General features: G+C 39.4%; 1 protein-coding gene across 1 annotated transcript in view; it reads left to right on the plus strand.

The window, feature by feature from the left end:
- KLHL1 (kelch like family member 1) overlaps positions 1-15,384 on the plus strand; it is a gene marked incomplete at its 5' end in the record, with an annotated part of 135,141 nt that overhangs the window by 55,157 nt on the left and 64,600 nt on the right. The window lies entirely within an intron of this gene.

Here is a 15,384-nt window from a genome sequence, read left to right on the forward strand (position 1 = left end):
CTGAATTGATGGTTGAACCACGCTCCATGAACTTCACCAGCATTACTCCTTTGGCATCTTCACATTTGGCGGGATTTTCTATGGCCACCACTTCCGGTGTGGTGTTAGTCCATGGTAATGGTCCCCTGCACACTTCAAGAACTTTTGAAGCAGTTCTGTTGGGATGTGTTTGATCACCTCTCCCCCCATAGCCCAGATTTGGCACGGAGTGTCTACTGCTAAAGAATTTCAAACCTTGTAAGATGCTATGACAAGTGCCTCAATTTGAATGGAAATTATGTCGAAGAGTAATGTAATGTTGTAGTTTTCTAATGTGTATAATAAAATTTCTGCATCTGCGAGTGTCTGTCTTTGACAATCAAGCAGAGGTTTATTTCCAAATTGCCCTTGTACAGTACATTGGGTAGAAAGTGGACAAGAATTTGTATAAATGATTTCTCAATTTCCTTTTAATCCTTGTCCAGACTAAAATAAACTAAATCCAATCTGAACAGAAGTGTTATACTCCTTGAGAGCAGAGTGTAACAGGATGTAATGAATTGCCCCCAAAATGGAATTCAGATTTCCAGGAATGTTCACGGTATAGTCGAGGGATTCCATTTAAGAGTTGGAATCAAGTTCCTTCCTACCTTAATAGGATTCTGTATAAGAAACAGATGTATCTTATATGCTTGTATGATATTTAAGCATAATGAATCAAAAGCCATTTTCTAAAAAGTAAATGAAAACATAGAAAGAACAAAACAATGACTTCCCAGATAAAACATATTCAATACTTGTTACATTCAGTTTAATCTATATGGTGGAATATAATATTGCAATGTTTGGCTGATAGACACTGCATGATTAGAGAGATATCTGGCTGTTCTGGTCTAGATTGAAATTATTCTTTTAGTAATGAACTGTGTCATAAATGCAGCTGCCTTGCTTTGGCTCAGCCAGGTTTCCATTAGCACAAAGCAGGATTCTTGGTTGGCTGTTAAAATAGTCCTTTCTGCTGACACAACCTTCTAAAATAAATGTTTTCACATGTGGTCCATGAAACTTTAAGCTTTACTGGAATATTAAGCAACATTTTCTACAAATGTTTAATTTCAGGAAGATTAATGAGAGACTGTCAAGAAATATTGAACAAAAATAATATATTTGCATTCCTGTTTACATTCGTCCTGAGAGTTGATCCCAGGAATGAAGCTTGATCCATTTCCTGGTTAACATATACTTTGGACATGGCTCTAGATGTTGCATCCAAACTCAATGAGGATAGTGGAAGCTGTCCCTCTTTTTAAAAGTGAGAATTTGTAATCCCATAGGAAATATTAGTAGGTCCTTCAACAAGTTGGAAATATGTTCAGAAAAGACATTTATAATTACAAAGAATATAACTTGTCTCCAACATGTGTCCCATCCACACTATTTCTATTTGGTCTTCTTAAAAGTATGTAGAAAGAAGGAGGAGGAGAAGGAGGAGGAAGAGGAAGAGGAGGAGGAGGAGGTATTTAAATAAATTTAAAGCAGGAGAAAAGAGATAATAGCAACAGCAACTAGACTTATATACTACTCCACAGTGCTTTACAGCACTCTCTAAGCAATTTAGAAATGTCAGCATATCGATCCCAACAGTCTGGGTCCTCATTTTTATCAACCTTGGAAGGATGGAAAGCTGAGCTGACCTTGAACCCCATCAGGATTGAACTTCAGGCTGTGGGCAGAGTTTGCCTGCAGTACTGCACTTAACCACTGCACCACCAGGATAAAATAATGAACTAGAGTTATAGAAATGACATGCCCTGTGCCTTTCTGTACTATGCTATCATTGCAAATTATTATTTTGTCTGGCATAATGAAAGGATATATTGCCTTTTGTTCTTTAAATCCTGATAAATCAGATCCTGATAGACTCACTGTTTATCAAGATCTCATCAACACCATATAAGCATGACTTCTCTTCCTCTTCCTCTCTCTTCATCCTTTTTTCATATATTTGTTTTGCAATTCCATCTTCCTTCTTCCTCCCTCTTAAACAAACTGCCTCTACCTGCTTCAATATTCATTCATAACAATTGCTTTTGTCATTCGACAACACACTTTTGAAGCATCCTGTTCTGATTGCTTTTCACTGTATTTCCAGTTGTCCCTTCTTTATAACTTCTCCAACCAGCCACTTTTCTATAATGGAACAAATGTTTATGCAGCTGACCACATACCAACTATACACTTTCTACCAGCCTCTGAATATCTACTGTAAGTATTTCTTTTTCCAGCATTATAAGCATTCTAGCAAGGCACACACATCCATCTATTTGCTCCAGCTTTTCACTATTTATGTTTTGCTTGAAATTGTGTATTCCATTTTCCTTTTCAAACAGAAACATCTTGTTGCTGGTAGCAAATATCTTCGTCTTCGATGCATTAATTTTCAGATCCATTTCCTGGCATCATTTGTTGAAAATCATTCAGGTTTTCAGCCAGCAACCTAACTTCATCTCCATACAGAAATATACACTTTCATGTCCCCCACGTGACATACCTGTGCCACGAACAGAGTCAAGATTTTTCTTCAAAAAGACATTAAATGACAAAGGGGACACTATACACACTTAACATCCTATCAAATTATTCTTGCACAAACTTTATTTCTATCATCCAATGTCATTGTATTTAGCAGCACATCTTCAACACCCTATTCACGCATTCCATAATTTAAGATGTTACACTTTTTCACACTCTTTCTCTACATCAGTGTTTCTCAACCTTAGCAATTTGGAGATGAGTGGGACATCAACTCTCAGAATTCTGGGAGTTGAGATCCACACATCTTAAAGATTGCTCTCTATCAACAAGGGTACAAAAATTATAAATTTCTCAATTACCTGATGAAAATCCAATATGGAAAATCTGCTGGCACAAAGTTGCATTTCATTTTCCATTTTTTTTTTCATTTTCACATCTTATTTCCTTTCAGTAGAAATCTTATGCAGCCTAATTAACAACCTAAACCCCCCTGGTGGGGTATGGTTAGGAGGGCACCGTGAATTCATAGAGCAAAATGGACATTGCCAACAAACCTGGAATACTTGGGTATGGTTAGGAGGGTACTCACTTTTCTAGCCTGCCCCATCTATGTTTCCTGGTAAAATACATGGGAAAATCCCATTGGAGGAAAATTCCACTTAGGGTTAGGGTTAGGTCACCATGAACTCAGAGAGCAAAATGGACATCGCCAACAAATTCAGAGTTCTTGGGTATGGTTAGGAGGGCACTTACTTTTCAAGGCTACCCTATCTATATTTCCTGGTAAAATACATGGGAAAATCCCATTAGAGGTTTTATTCCTCCTTGCAACCTTTCCTTTGGTAGAGGAGAGCAGTAACGATAGTATGTAGTCATTAGACACAGTCGCTGTCTCTACACTCATTAAATAACTCTCATCACCTCTCTTAACCAAAATGCTTTTTTGTGTTGTTTTTTTTTTGTTTATATATATATATGTGTGTGTGTGTGTGTGTGTGTGTGTGTGTGTGTGTGTGTAAACAAAAACAAAAAACAAAAAGTATTTTGGTTAAGAAAGGTGGTGAGAATTATTTAATGAGTGTAGAGACTGTGTTGGAAGGGATCTTGTAGGTCATCTAGTCCAACCCCCTACTCAAGCACGGGACCCTATGCCATTTCTGGCAGATGGCAGTCCAGTCTCTTTTTATTTATTTATTTATTTATTATTTAAATTTATATACCGCCCTATTCCTGTAGGACTCAGGGCGGTTTACAGGGAAAATTAAAATACATAACATACAAAATTAAAATCAGTTAAAACTATGATTAAATTACAGTCCCTGAAGTTAAACTAAAACCCAATTAAATTAAATTAGTTAAAACCCCTCAGTCTGGGCCAGACAGCTCGAAGAACCAGGTTTTCAAGTCCCGGTGAAATGAGGGAAGGTCGGGGGCAGTCCTGAGTTCCGTGGGAAGTTGGTTCCATAGGGCCGGCACGCCCACAGAGAATGCCTTTCCCCTGGGAATAACCCGCCGGCATTCCTTAACCGGCGGTACCCTGAGAAGGCCCTCCCTGTGGGAGCACACAGGACGATGGGAAGTTGATGCCAGCAGCAGGTGTTCCCTTAGATAATCCGGACCCAAGCCATTTAGAGCTTTATAGGTCATTACCAGCACCTTGAATCTCACCTGGAGGGCAACCGGAAGCCAATGCAGCTCATGGAGAAGAGGTGTTACACGGGAGTATCGGGAAACTCCCATAACAACTCGCGCGGCTGCATTCTGCACCAGTTGAAGCCTCTGAGTGGTCCTCAAGGGCAGCCCCATGTAGAGAGCCCCATGAAAGCCTCCAGTGATGAAGCACCATCAACATCTGAGGGTAGTCTGTTCCATTGGTTGATTTTTCTCACTGTCAGGAAATTTCTCCATATTTCCAGTTTTTATCTCTCCTTGATCATTTTCCATCCATTATTCCTTGTCTGGAATATGGAGTTGATGAAAACATGCTTGGATGTGAGGATGCAGGTTGAATTGTTCAAGACCTACAAGATCCCTTCCAACACTGTTGTTCTATTCCTTCAGGTTTAGTACACTCTTTCATTCTCTTAGTTTCACAGGCATAACAATACATTTCATTTATGTTCCGTAATTATCACTGATAAACATTGACTTCCATTGCCCTCCGTGATTATGACAACTCAAGACTTTCTGACCGCTTAATATCTCCATTTTAAGTACTATAACTACCACCAAGCTATTCTCCAAATCACATGTGGGCAGGACAAGAAGCATTGGATAGAAACTAATTAAGAAGAGAAGCAACCTAGAACTAAGAAGAAATTTCCTGACAGTTAGAACAATTAATCAATGGAACAACTTGCCTCCAGAAGTTGTGAATGCTCCAACTCTGGAGGTTTTTAAGAACAGATATTAAGAAAAGACAACCATTTGTCTGAAAATGATGTAGGGTTTCCTGCCTGAGCAGGCGGTTGGACTAGAAGACCTCCAAGGTCCCTTCCAATAATTCTATTCTATTCTATTCTATTCTATTCTATTCTATTCTATTCTATTCTATTCTATTCTATTCTATTCTATTCTATTCTATTCTATTCTATTCTATTCTATTCTATTCTATTCTGTTCTGTTCTGTTCTGTTCTGTTCTGTTCTGTTCTGTTCTGTTCTGTTCTGTTTTGTTCTGTTCTGTTCTGTTCTGTTCTACTCTACTCTACTTTACTCTACTCTACTCTACTCTACTCTACTCTACTCTAGAATATTTGTAGCTCAGGGTTGAAGTGAGGGGCCCTTGGTGTTCTCTCAGCTTGGTTGTTTTCTTGCAGATGTTACATTACCCAAACTAGGTGACATCATCAGTGCTAGACTAGATTAGCACTGATGATATTACCTAGTTTGGGTAATGAAAAGCATTGTCTGCAAGAAAATAACCAAGCTCAGAGAGCACCAAGGTCCCTTTCACTATTACTAGTTTTTAAACTCTAAAGGTTTATTTGCTTGCTTGTTTGATTATTACATTTTTAAGACACCTACAAGGTGACTCTCGACTTTCAATTAAGAAAGGAAGATACGGAGAAAGGCTTCATAAAGCAAAGGAAAGCTCTCTCCTTTGCACTGAAGGCACTAGCAAAAAGGGTGGTTTCAATTTTAATGCTTAAATGTTTCTTCATCTCCACTCATATATTTGCTGTCAACAGCTGCACTTCCTGCAAGCTGTCAAGGTTCCGATCGACAGAGACAAATAAAGCAGAGCTTTGAGGCTTGCAAATTCCTCAAAGAACATGCTTATTGATACAGAGTATCGGTACTTCAAAAGTGAAACCAAGTCTGAAGAGATGCACAACAATCCCCCAATTCAAAGTTAAGAAATCCCACCCCCAAAGCTATGCAAGCAACTACGTTTCCCTACTCAGCTTGTTTTCATGAAATGCCCAGCCCACAGTCTCGGGAGCAGCCGATGACCTTGGTTCCCATGGGAGAAAGTCCAAGAAAGTCTGTTTTGTCTAGTGCATGCTGAGGGGAAAGGGAGAGTTTCCAAGCTGAGCCATGCTGGCTCAGGAATTCTGGGAGTTGAAGTCCACGAGTCATAAAAGAACCAAGATTGGCTACCCCTGGTCTAGTGCAACACCTGGCAAACCCCCTCCCTCCGTGCTATGTGGCAACTAGGAATGAGAAGGAAAAAGGTGGGTGCTGTTGTGATTCAGGGTCAGCCTGTGGGTTCGGCAGTTGGGTCGGACGACTCAGAGGAGGAGGAGGATGGGGGTGTTGAAGAGCTTGCGGAGGGGGTTGGACAGCTTGATGAGAGCCCTCAGCCAGGCCCCTCTCACCTGGTCACGACGCAGACCCAGCTGTGTGAGTCTGACAGCGTGGATGAAGATGACCCACAGCTGGCCCTGTTCAAGGACGCCCGACGCAGGAGGCAGTCAATCAGGAGTAAACAGAGGAAGGCAATGGGGCTCTTCGGAAGGAGGCAGAGAGAAGCCACGCCCTGAACTGTATTTAAGGGGGAATGCGTGGGAGGGCTGGTTTGCTGAAGGCAACCACTTGAAAAGCTCCTGTTTCTTGGTTCGTGTCTTGTTCTATTTGTTTTTGTAGCAATAAATTTGGCAGGCGTAATTCCAGCCTCTTGCCTTCTTGTAAAAGGGGTTGTCCCTGCCTTTTCTGCAGGGCCGGTAGCAGGCTGGTACAGAACAGGTGCAGCCATGCTCATTCTAAAGTTGACACAAGCATTGCTTTGTAACTTTTTTTTTTTTGCTATCTGGCATTGCTTCTTAGAAATCAACGGGTGTAACTAGAATACTTATCCCAGGGTGCAACTGTTTTATAACAAGCTTTGCCGTTCATAACACTCATTCCATAGCGCATTAGGGCACCACTTCATCAAGACTCAGTGGGAGGAAGAGATAAGGTGAACATTTAGGGACCCACAAAGGGACAGCTAGTCCATTGGAAGGCATGTAAGGAAGAAAACTAAAGAGAGTGAAATGCTTCAGATCTTATCCGAAAAGTAGTTAAGTAAATAGTCCGTGGTAAATTAGTCTGCCATCTAATGCCTAATTTAACCCTAAGGATTTGCATCCTTATTTCTTAAAAAAAACCCAACTATAAAATAAGGCTAAATTACTACATGGACAACCGTCAGCCTGCTGCTTGAACTGAGTGACTTTACATTTAAGATGGAAATGAGATGCGATCCCATCAAAAAGTGCCATAAAATTCAATTTAAATTACTTGGTGGGCAAAAAAAATTTCCATTCATTCACTCCCATTATATAGCAGAACATATTTATTCTCTCACAAGAATAGGTCATATTCACTTTAATGGGGGGAAAAATAGCTTTATCATCTAATGGGAAGAGAGGAAGTCTATGCACTGCTGACAATATGGATTGTGAAAAAGAAATCGCTAAATGTCTAACGAATCATTAAAATTCATTCAGATACAAAGGGAATAAGTACCTCTTTCTAAGCTCTCAGTATTTGCCTTCTAGGAAAAGAATACTAGTCTACTTGATATGTTATGGTTTCTGAAATTCCTGGCCAGTGACTTAATCTAGCTATCTGGGATTTGAGCCACTTTCTTCTGCAAAAGTGATAGAGGGGATTGAACGCAAAATTAAATAAGGATTTTTCAAAATGGTTTCAAAGAATCTTGAACATCATTTAAAATCAGATTTTGGTCAGTTTTTTTTTCCATTCTTCTTCTTGTTGTACCATATTTATTTATTTATTTATTTATTTATTTATTATTTATTATTTATTATTTAAATTTATATACCGCCCTATTCCCGTAGGACTCGGGGCGGTTTACAGGGAAAATTAAAATACATAACATACAAAATTAAAATCAGTTAAAACTATGATTAAATTACAGTCCCTGAAGTTAAACTAAAACCCAATTAATTAAATTAGTTAAAACCCCTCAGTCTGGGCCAGACAGCTCGAAAAACCAGGTTTTCAGGTCCCAGGTAAATGAGCGAAGGTCGGGGGCAGTCCTAAGTTCCGTGGGAAGTTGGTTCCATAGGGCCGGTGTGCCCACAGAGAACGCCCTTCCCCTGGGAATAGCCCGCCGGCATTCCTTAACCGGCGGTACCCTTAGAAGGCCCTCCCTGTGGGAGCACACAGGACGATGGGAAGTTGATGCCGGCAGCAGGTGTTCCCTTAGATAATCCGGACCCAAGCCATTTAGAGCTTTATAGGTCATTACCAGCACCTTGAATCTCACCCGATATCTGTTATCGGATGTTGGCGATCCTGTTTTTATCAGCAGCTGCACGAAAAAGTGCTGCTGAGTTTTGTCCAAACCAGTCCCTTAGATTTTGAAGCCATGATGTTCTTCTTCTGCCTGGACCTCGTTTGCCTTCAATCTTTCCCTGGAGGATTAAATGGAGTATGCCATATTTTTCTGGGTGTCGCATCACATGTCTGAAATATTCTTTTGTTTTTTTTTAATTGTTTTGATGATTTCCCTTGGCTTTCCCAGGGGGCTTATCACCTCCTCATTTCTGATCTTGTCAACCCAGCTTATACGTAACAGCTGCCTGAAAATCCACATTTCAAATCCTTCTGGTCTCTTCAGAGACCAACTCTGTCAGAGACCAACTCTCTCCTCCATAGAGCAGGATAGAAGAAAAATATATAACATCTGACGAGCCTGATTTTCAATCTTAGGCTTATGTCGTGACTGCAGAAGACCTTTTTCATTTTGAAGATTGCTGTTCGAGCTTTCTCTATCCTTGTCTTTACTTCAGTGGTCATGTCCCAGCTTTCATGTAAATTAGAACCGAGGTGCGTGATCCTTTCAACTTTTTCTAATGGTATTCCTTCCGAATTTATTGGTGGTAAATTAACAGGTTGTTTGCTGATGACCATGATCTTGGTTTTTGAGGTGTTAAGCTTCAAGCCATATTTCTCAGATATTTCTGTCACTCTGTTGATAAGGAGCTGAAGGTCTTCACGCTTACTGGCAAGCAGAACTGTATTGTCAGCATATCTTAAATTGTTGAGCCAAACACCGTTTATTTTGATGCCAGCACTGATGTTCTCCAGTGCCTCATTGAAGATTGACTCAGAGTAGAGTGGAGACAGAATACATCCCTATGTGACCCCTCTTCGTATTTCTGCATCAGCTGAGTATTTTTGGCCTAGTCTCACATTTGCTACCTGATGCCAATATAGATTCTTTATGATTTGGATGTCTTTGTCATCTAGTCCCCCTTGTTTCAGGATTTCTAATAGTTTTCTGTGTCTTATTTTATCAAATGCTTTTTCAAAATCAATGAAACACATTTAAAAACACTGTGATTGACATCTCTACAACGCTGTACAAGAACTTGAATGCTGAATAGCGCATCTCATGTACCAAGATTGTTTCTGAAACCAAATTGTGTGTTACCTAGACACTCCTCAATTTTGTTGTATATTCTTGTGTGAATTATTCTTAGGAATATTTTCAGGGCATGACTCATTAAGCTTCTTGTTCTGTATTGAGTACACTTCTTTGCATTTATTTTTTTGGAGATTGTCACAAAGGTTGATTTTAGCCAATCATTTGGTATCTTTCCTGTTTTATATATTCGACTGAAGAGCTGCAGTAAAAAATAATCTTCCCATTGTTTTCCAGCAATTTTAAAATTTATACTAGGATATCATCTGGTCCTGTGGCTTTTCTTGTTTTTGCTATTTTTATTGCATGTTCAACCTCCTCCATAGTGATGTTATACTTCCCTATCTAAGGTAAAGGTAAAGGTTCCCCTGCACATGCGCGCTAGTCGTTTCCGACTCTAGGGGCCGGTGCTCATCTCCGTTTCAAAGCCAAAGAGCCAGCGCTTGTCTGAGGACGTCTCCGTGGTCATGTGACTGGCATGACTAGATGCCAAAGGCACATGGAACGCTGTTACCTTCCCACTGTAGTAGCCCCTATTTTTCTACTTGCATTTTTATGTGCTTTCGAACTGCTAGGTTGGCAGAAGCTGGGACGACTAACAGGCGCTCACTCTGCTACGTGGCACTTGGGATTCGACCCACCAAACTGCCGACCTTCTGATCAACAAGCTCAGCATCCTAACCCACTGAGCCACCACGTCCCTTTTTACTTCCCTAACTATATCATCCCTAATGTCCTCAAAAAGTTTTTTGATATTTTCCTTCCATCTTTTTAGTTTTTTGTCCTCATCTAAGATAATTTCCCCCTCTTTGTCAACTAGGTTGTTGGTTTTCTTTTTCTAGAGGCCTGCTGCTTCTTTTATTTTTTGTGTAAATTGAAATTATCATGCATACGTTCTGTCTATTCTATTTCCTTGCATCTCTTTGCAAACCACTTTTCTTTTACCAGCTGAATTTTTCTTCTAATTGTTTTCTGCAATTCACTGTAATTTTTTTTATTTTCATAAGGTTTTCTTTTATCCATGAGATTAAGAATTTACTCATCCACCGTTTTTTCTTGTGGTACCCCTCTCTCTGTTTTGAATTTGTTAACTCTACTATTGCATTTTTAAATTTATTCCAGTTCACTTCTACATCTTCATCATTCAGGTTGTTGGTTTCTCTTAAATGATTTTCTAGTTCTTCTTTTATCTTACCTCCATGTTTAATGATGAAGTCTCTGTCAATTCTTGGTTTAGCAGGATTTGGGTTTTTCATCCTTTTTTAATTTCAGCTGGACTTCAGCAAGTAATAGATTATGATTGGATGGTACATCTGCACCTGGGTATGTCTTTACTGATATTACTGAGTTTCTAAATCTTTTGTTTATTGTAAAATAGTCAATACTATTTTATCGTGTATCTGCTGGTGATCTCCAAGTGTAGAGGCATCTTTTTGGCAACTTGAAAAAAGTATTCATCACACATTGCCTATGTTCCTTGCAGAAGTCTACAAATCTGTCACCTCTACCGTTTCTGGTTCCTAAGCTAAAGCTTCCAACTACAGGAGCATCACTTCCTTCTCCCACTTTTGCATTGAAGTCCCCCATGAGTATTGTGATATTGTTACTTTTTAGGGCTGTCAGCTGTGGGAGCATAAACTTGTATAACATTCAAGTTTTTCCATAAGCTGGACAAAAATTAGCAGTCAGCATAGTTTGCTACCCCAATTCCTTTCCAGGTCCTGAGACGGTAAAGGAAAGGAGAGTTCTTTTTGTGCTATTTGTGTCAGAAACCCTTGAAATGTTTCGATTTTTATTCTGTAAGAACAGAGAAGACTCAAACCGTTTTGGTTTAAACCATTAGAAACAAACTCAAGTTAGGTTACCTTTTGTTTTTCTGTTTCATGCACATCCTTACTATTTAATCCATTTAGTACATTTCCATCCATTCTATTTTAAATTTCCCCAGTTGTCTATGGACAAAAGAATCCATCCCTTGGATATGAGTCTGAATTCTTTTTCTCACAGCTAATGACTTTCAGGTTTTCAGAAATTTTAAGACGAGATTGGACAACTGTTTTTCTGAAATGGTATGGGGTCTTCTGCTTAAGCAAGAAGTTGGACTAGAACACCTGCAAGGTCTTTTACAACTCTGTTATTCTATTAAGATGTCTTGCAGGACATTCAGTGTAAAACCCTATACATTTTTGAACTGGAAACTGTGGCAGAAGAACATAAATACCTCTTTCCACCCCCCACCCCCCAGAATAATGGTGATGATTTGTAGAGGCAGAAAAGAATTGTTGTTGTTGTTAGCTGTGAAGTTGTGTCCGACCCATCGTGACCCTATGCACAATGTTCCTCCAGGCCTTCCTGTCCTCTACCATCTTCTGCAGTCCGTTTAAGCTTACGCCTACTGTTTCAGTGACTCCATCCAGCCACCTCATTCTCTGTCGTCCCCTTCTTCTATTGCCCTCAACCTTTCCCAGCATTAGGGTCTTCTCCAGTGAGTCCTTCCTTCTCATTAGGTGGCCAAAGTATTTGAGTTCAGCTTCAGGATCTGGCCTTCTAAAGAGCAGTCAGGGTTGATCTCCTCTAGGACCGACCGGTTTGATTGCCTGGCAGTCCAAGGGACTCGCAGGAGTCTTCTCCAGCACCATAATTCAAAAAGAAAAGAATAGCTGGTTTGAATTCTGGAGCAATTTTCTATCATTTTTGTCTATACCTCACAAACAGCCTCACTTAGCTTTTTTTTCCCCCACTGACCAGATGTTAGATCTATCTCTAGATGATAAAATTTCTTTCCAGGAAACTGCATACAGAGGCCATTAGCAAGAAGGAATCTGAGCACTCATCAACATAGGATTGAGAAAGAAGTCCATCAGTAAGGGACATTCATGGCAGAAAACATCACAAGACATTCACAAATATTGAGCCTTGGTGGAGCAGTGGGCTAATGCCTCCTTAAGTAACACCAGCTGCCTGCAATTAGTGCAGGTTCGAGTCCCACCAGGCTCAAGGTTGACTCAGCCTTCCATCCTTCCGAGGTAGGTAAAATGAGGACCCAGATTGTTGGGGGCAATAAGCTGACTTTGTAATAATGCCGTTTGGGGGGGAAGCCCTAATAAGCAGGCATATACATAGAATGAAGGCTATTGCTAAGCACATTGATTTGTGCTTTAGATGGTAAGCCGCCCTGAGTCTTCGGAGAAGGGCAGGATATAAATGGGATTAAAAAAAAATAACATTCTTCTAGTAGTCCCACCAAGCTTGAAGATCTCCTTAAACAGGAACACTTTCTGATTCTGACCTGGTTTACCTTCTCTCCATAGATTAACTCTTCCAAATCTGCCTACTTTTAGGGGGAAAAAACCCCACTCCTCTTACTTATGTGGTCTTGTCCTCTTCCTGCTGTCTGTTGAGTGCTTGAGGGCTGGAGAGATTCCCGGTTGGGGTCCCATCTAGCTGATGTCTGGTGGTAATAGTAGAATTGGTATCTTGCTTTTAAAACCAAGCCATGACATACCATGAAGCATAGCTCTTAAACCAAAAGTTAAATAAGGTTCCAGGAGTCGAGGAAATGCTGCTAGATCTAGATCTGGAGGTGCATAATTTTCTCTCTGTTCCTGTTCAGAGATATTTTAGAATCAGAACTAAAATCTTCTTGAGGTCTATATGCTTGGACCTATGCATGGTTAGAGCTAGGAATCAAAGATCTTTATGGGCAGGGAAAACCAGTGAAAAGGAGATATTCTCCATCAGACATTGTGTAATTTATCTCCATCTTAATGTGACACTAATCTGATTTCCAGGAAAGCTCATTGGGATGAATTCCAGAGTGGAAAAGTAGCTGGGACATGCATGACCTTGAAAATGCCCTACAATGTACAAGGAACATGTATAATGTACATCATCATAGATCTGACCTTGTCATCTACTTAAAAAGCATTTCTAAAGCACCTCCTCTTCCATCACACTTGTGAGAACTGGTATAATAAATGCAGGATAACTTCCCTGCGTAATGCATATTACTGTGTGGTTATTAAATCCAAAATGAACATTTTAGTTGGAATAGAATCGCCGTACCAAAACGGCAAGCAACATGGATATGGACATGTTGAAATTTCTTTTACACTACAAGAAGCAATAATGTTGAAAGCTTATTTTCTTTTCCATTAATTTCCTTTCCAAATTTCAATATGTTGAAAACGATAAAAGCCCGCGGCCACTGGTTGTGCACTACACTACAGCTCATAAGTGCCAGTAAATCACATCACCGCATGCAGATATGGTGTGTTTGCCTATACGTGCTGTGCAAAGGGCGCATGATGCATTTGTTCAGAGCATCATGCTTAAGCAGGTATTCTCCTAATGGGAACCTAGACAGAAAACTTCCTGAGAATCCAAGGTTAGTTGAAATGAATTATGAAGTATGCAAATGTTTCTACACTGTGTGGTGCATGAAAAAAGCAGAACTGACATATTGTCTTATCCTTGGGTATATATATATATATAATAAATTATGGAACGGATAGATGCGAGAGAGAAGAGGGATGACAGGGAGAGAGAGAAAGAGAGAATAAGAGATGGAGAGAGGGGGAGAGAAATAGAGAGAGGGAGAGAGAGGGTGGCAAGAGAGGGAGAAAGAGAGAGAAAGATGAGTGAAGGGGGGAGAGAGAGAGAGTAAACATTAAGTAAGCAAGCTATAATAGCCAGATAAAATTCAGAAACACGTATCAACCAAAATTAACTCCAATAGTAAACTATAATTGCTGTTAGTAACTGTTGCAAAACATTTATTTAGACAATACAATCTTAAGCATATCCTCTACACCAGGAGAATACATTGTTGCTTATGAAAGGTCCAAATTTTTTTTGTATTATTATTTTCACAGTTAATAACAAAAACAATTTCTCCTCTCTCTGGTTTTATTTTTTATTTCTCCATATAATGTCTACTTATGTGCTTAGCAACCTTCAGTGGAAATAAAAAATTTAAATCTAAAGTACGGAAGCTACATTCTGTTCCCTTTTGAGCAAAAATGGAAATTTGTTATATTAAATATTGAATGTGGGAAGATTTTATATTACTTTCTTACATCCCGAGGTTCTTTCATTTTCCCAAAATGTTATCAACCAAAGGCTGTTTCTAGTGATGGAATAAGATACAGTATATTTTCCCCATTTCTTCATATTTCCCAGAATCTTTTCAAGAGGATCACCCAGTTTCCCATGGCGACTGGAAAAGCTATTTTCTCCCTTTTAAATCTCAGGATCATCCTATGGACAAAAGTGTTTTTGGTACCATTCTTGAATTCTAACATCAATTCTAACATCAAGAAGCAATGGACAGAAACTAACCAAAGAGAGAAGCGACGTAGAACTAAGGAGAAATTTCCTGACAGTTAGAACAATTAATCAGTGGAACAACCTGCCTCCAGAAGATGTGAATGCTCCAACACTGGAAGTTTTTAAGAAGAGACTAGACAACCATTTGTCTGAAATAGGTTCCCCTGCTTGAGCAGGTGGCTGGACTAGAAGATCTCCAAGGTCCCATCCAATTCTATTCTATTCTATTCTATTCTATTCTATTCTATTCTATTCTATTCTATTCTATTCTATTCTATTCTATTCTATTCTATTCTATTCTATTCTATTCTATTCTATTCTATTCTATTCTATTCTATTCTATTCTATTCTATTCTCATTCATATCAAAATTTGCCCTAATATTTACAGAACAGGATCTCAAATCTTTGTTTAGCCCTCCTAATTTATGTCTGATTAAACTGTCAAAATTACTAGTGCATTGCATAAGCTCCTAAACAGTGTTGTTATTACACACTAGGAGTGCAGTTTAGAGGCCTGTACGAATCAACTCTAATTTTATTCAGAGTGGGATGTTAAGATTGCTTTAGTTTACAAGATGAGATTTGAAATAGAGGCATCCCACTCTACATGAAGACGCTGGAATAATGGCCTGCAATTAGCCACAATGATGGGCAAACTATCTC

The sequence above is a fragment of the Vipera berus genome (assembly GCF_964194415.1).
Source record: "Vipera berus genome assembly, chromosome: 4".
Lineage (NCBI taxonomy): Eukaryota > Metazoa > Chordata > Lepidosauria > Squamata > Viperidae > Vipera > Vipera berus.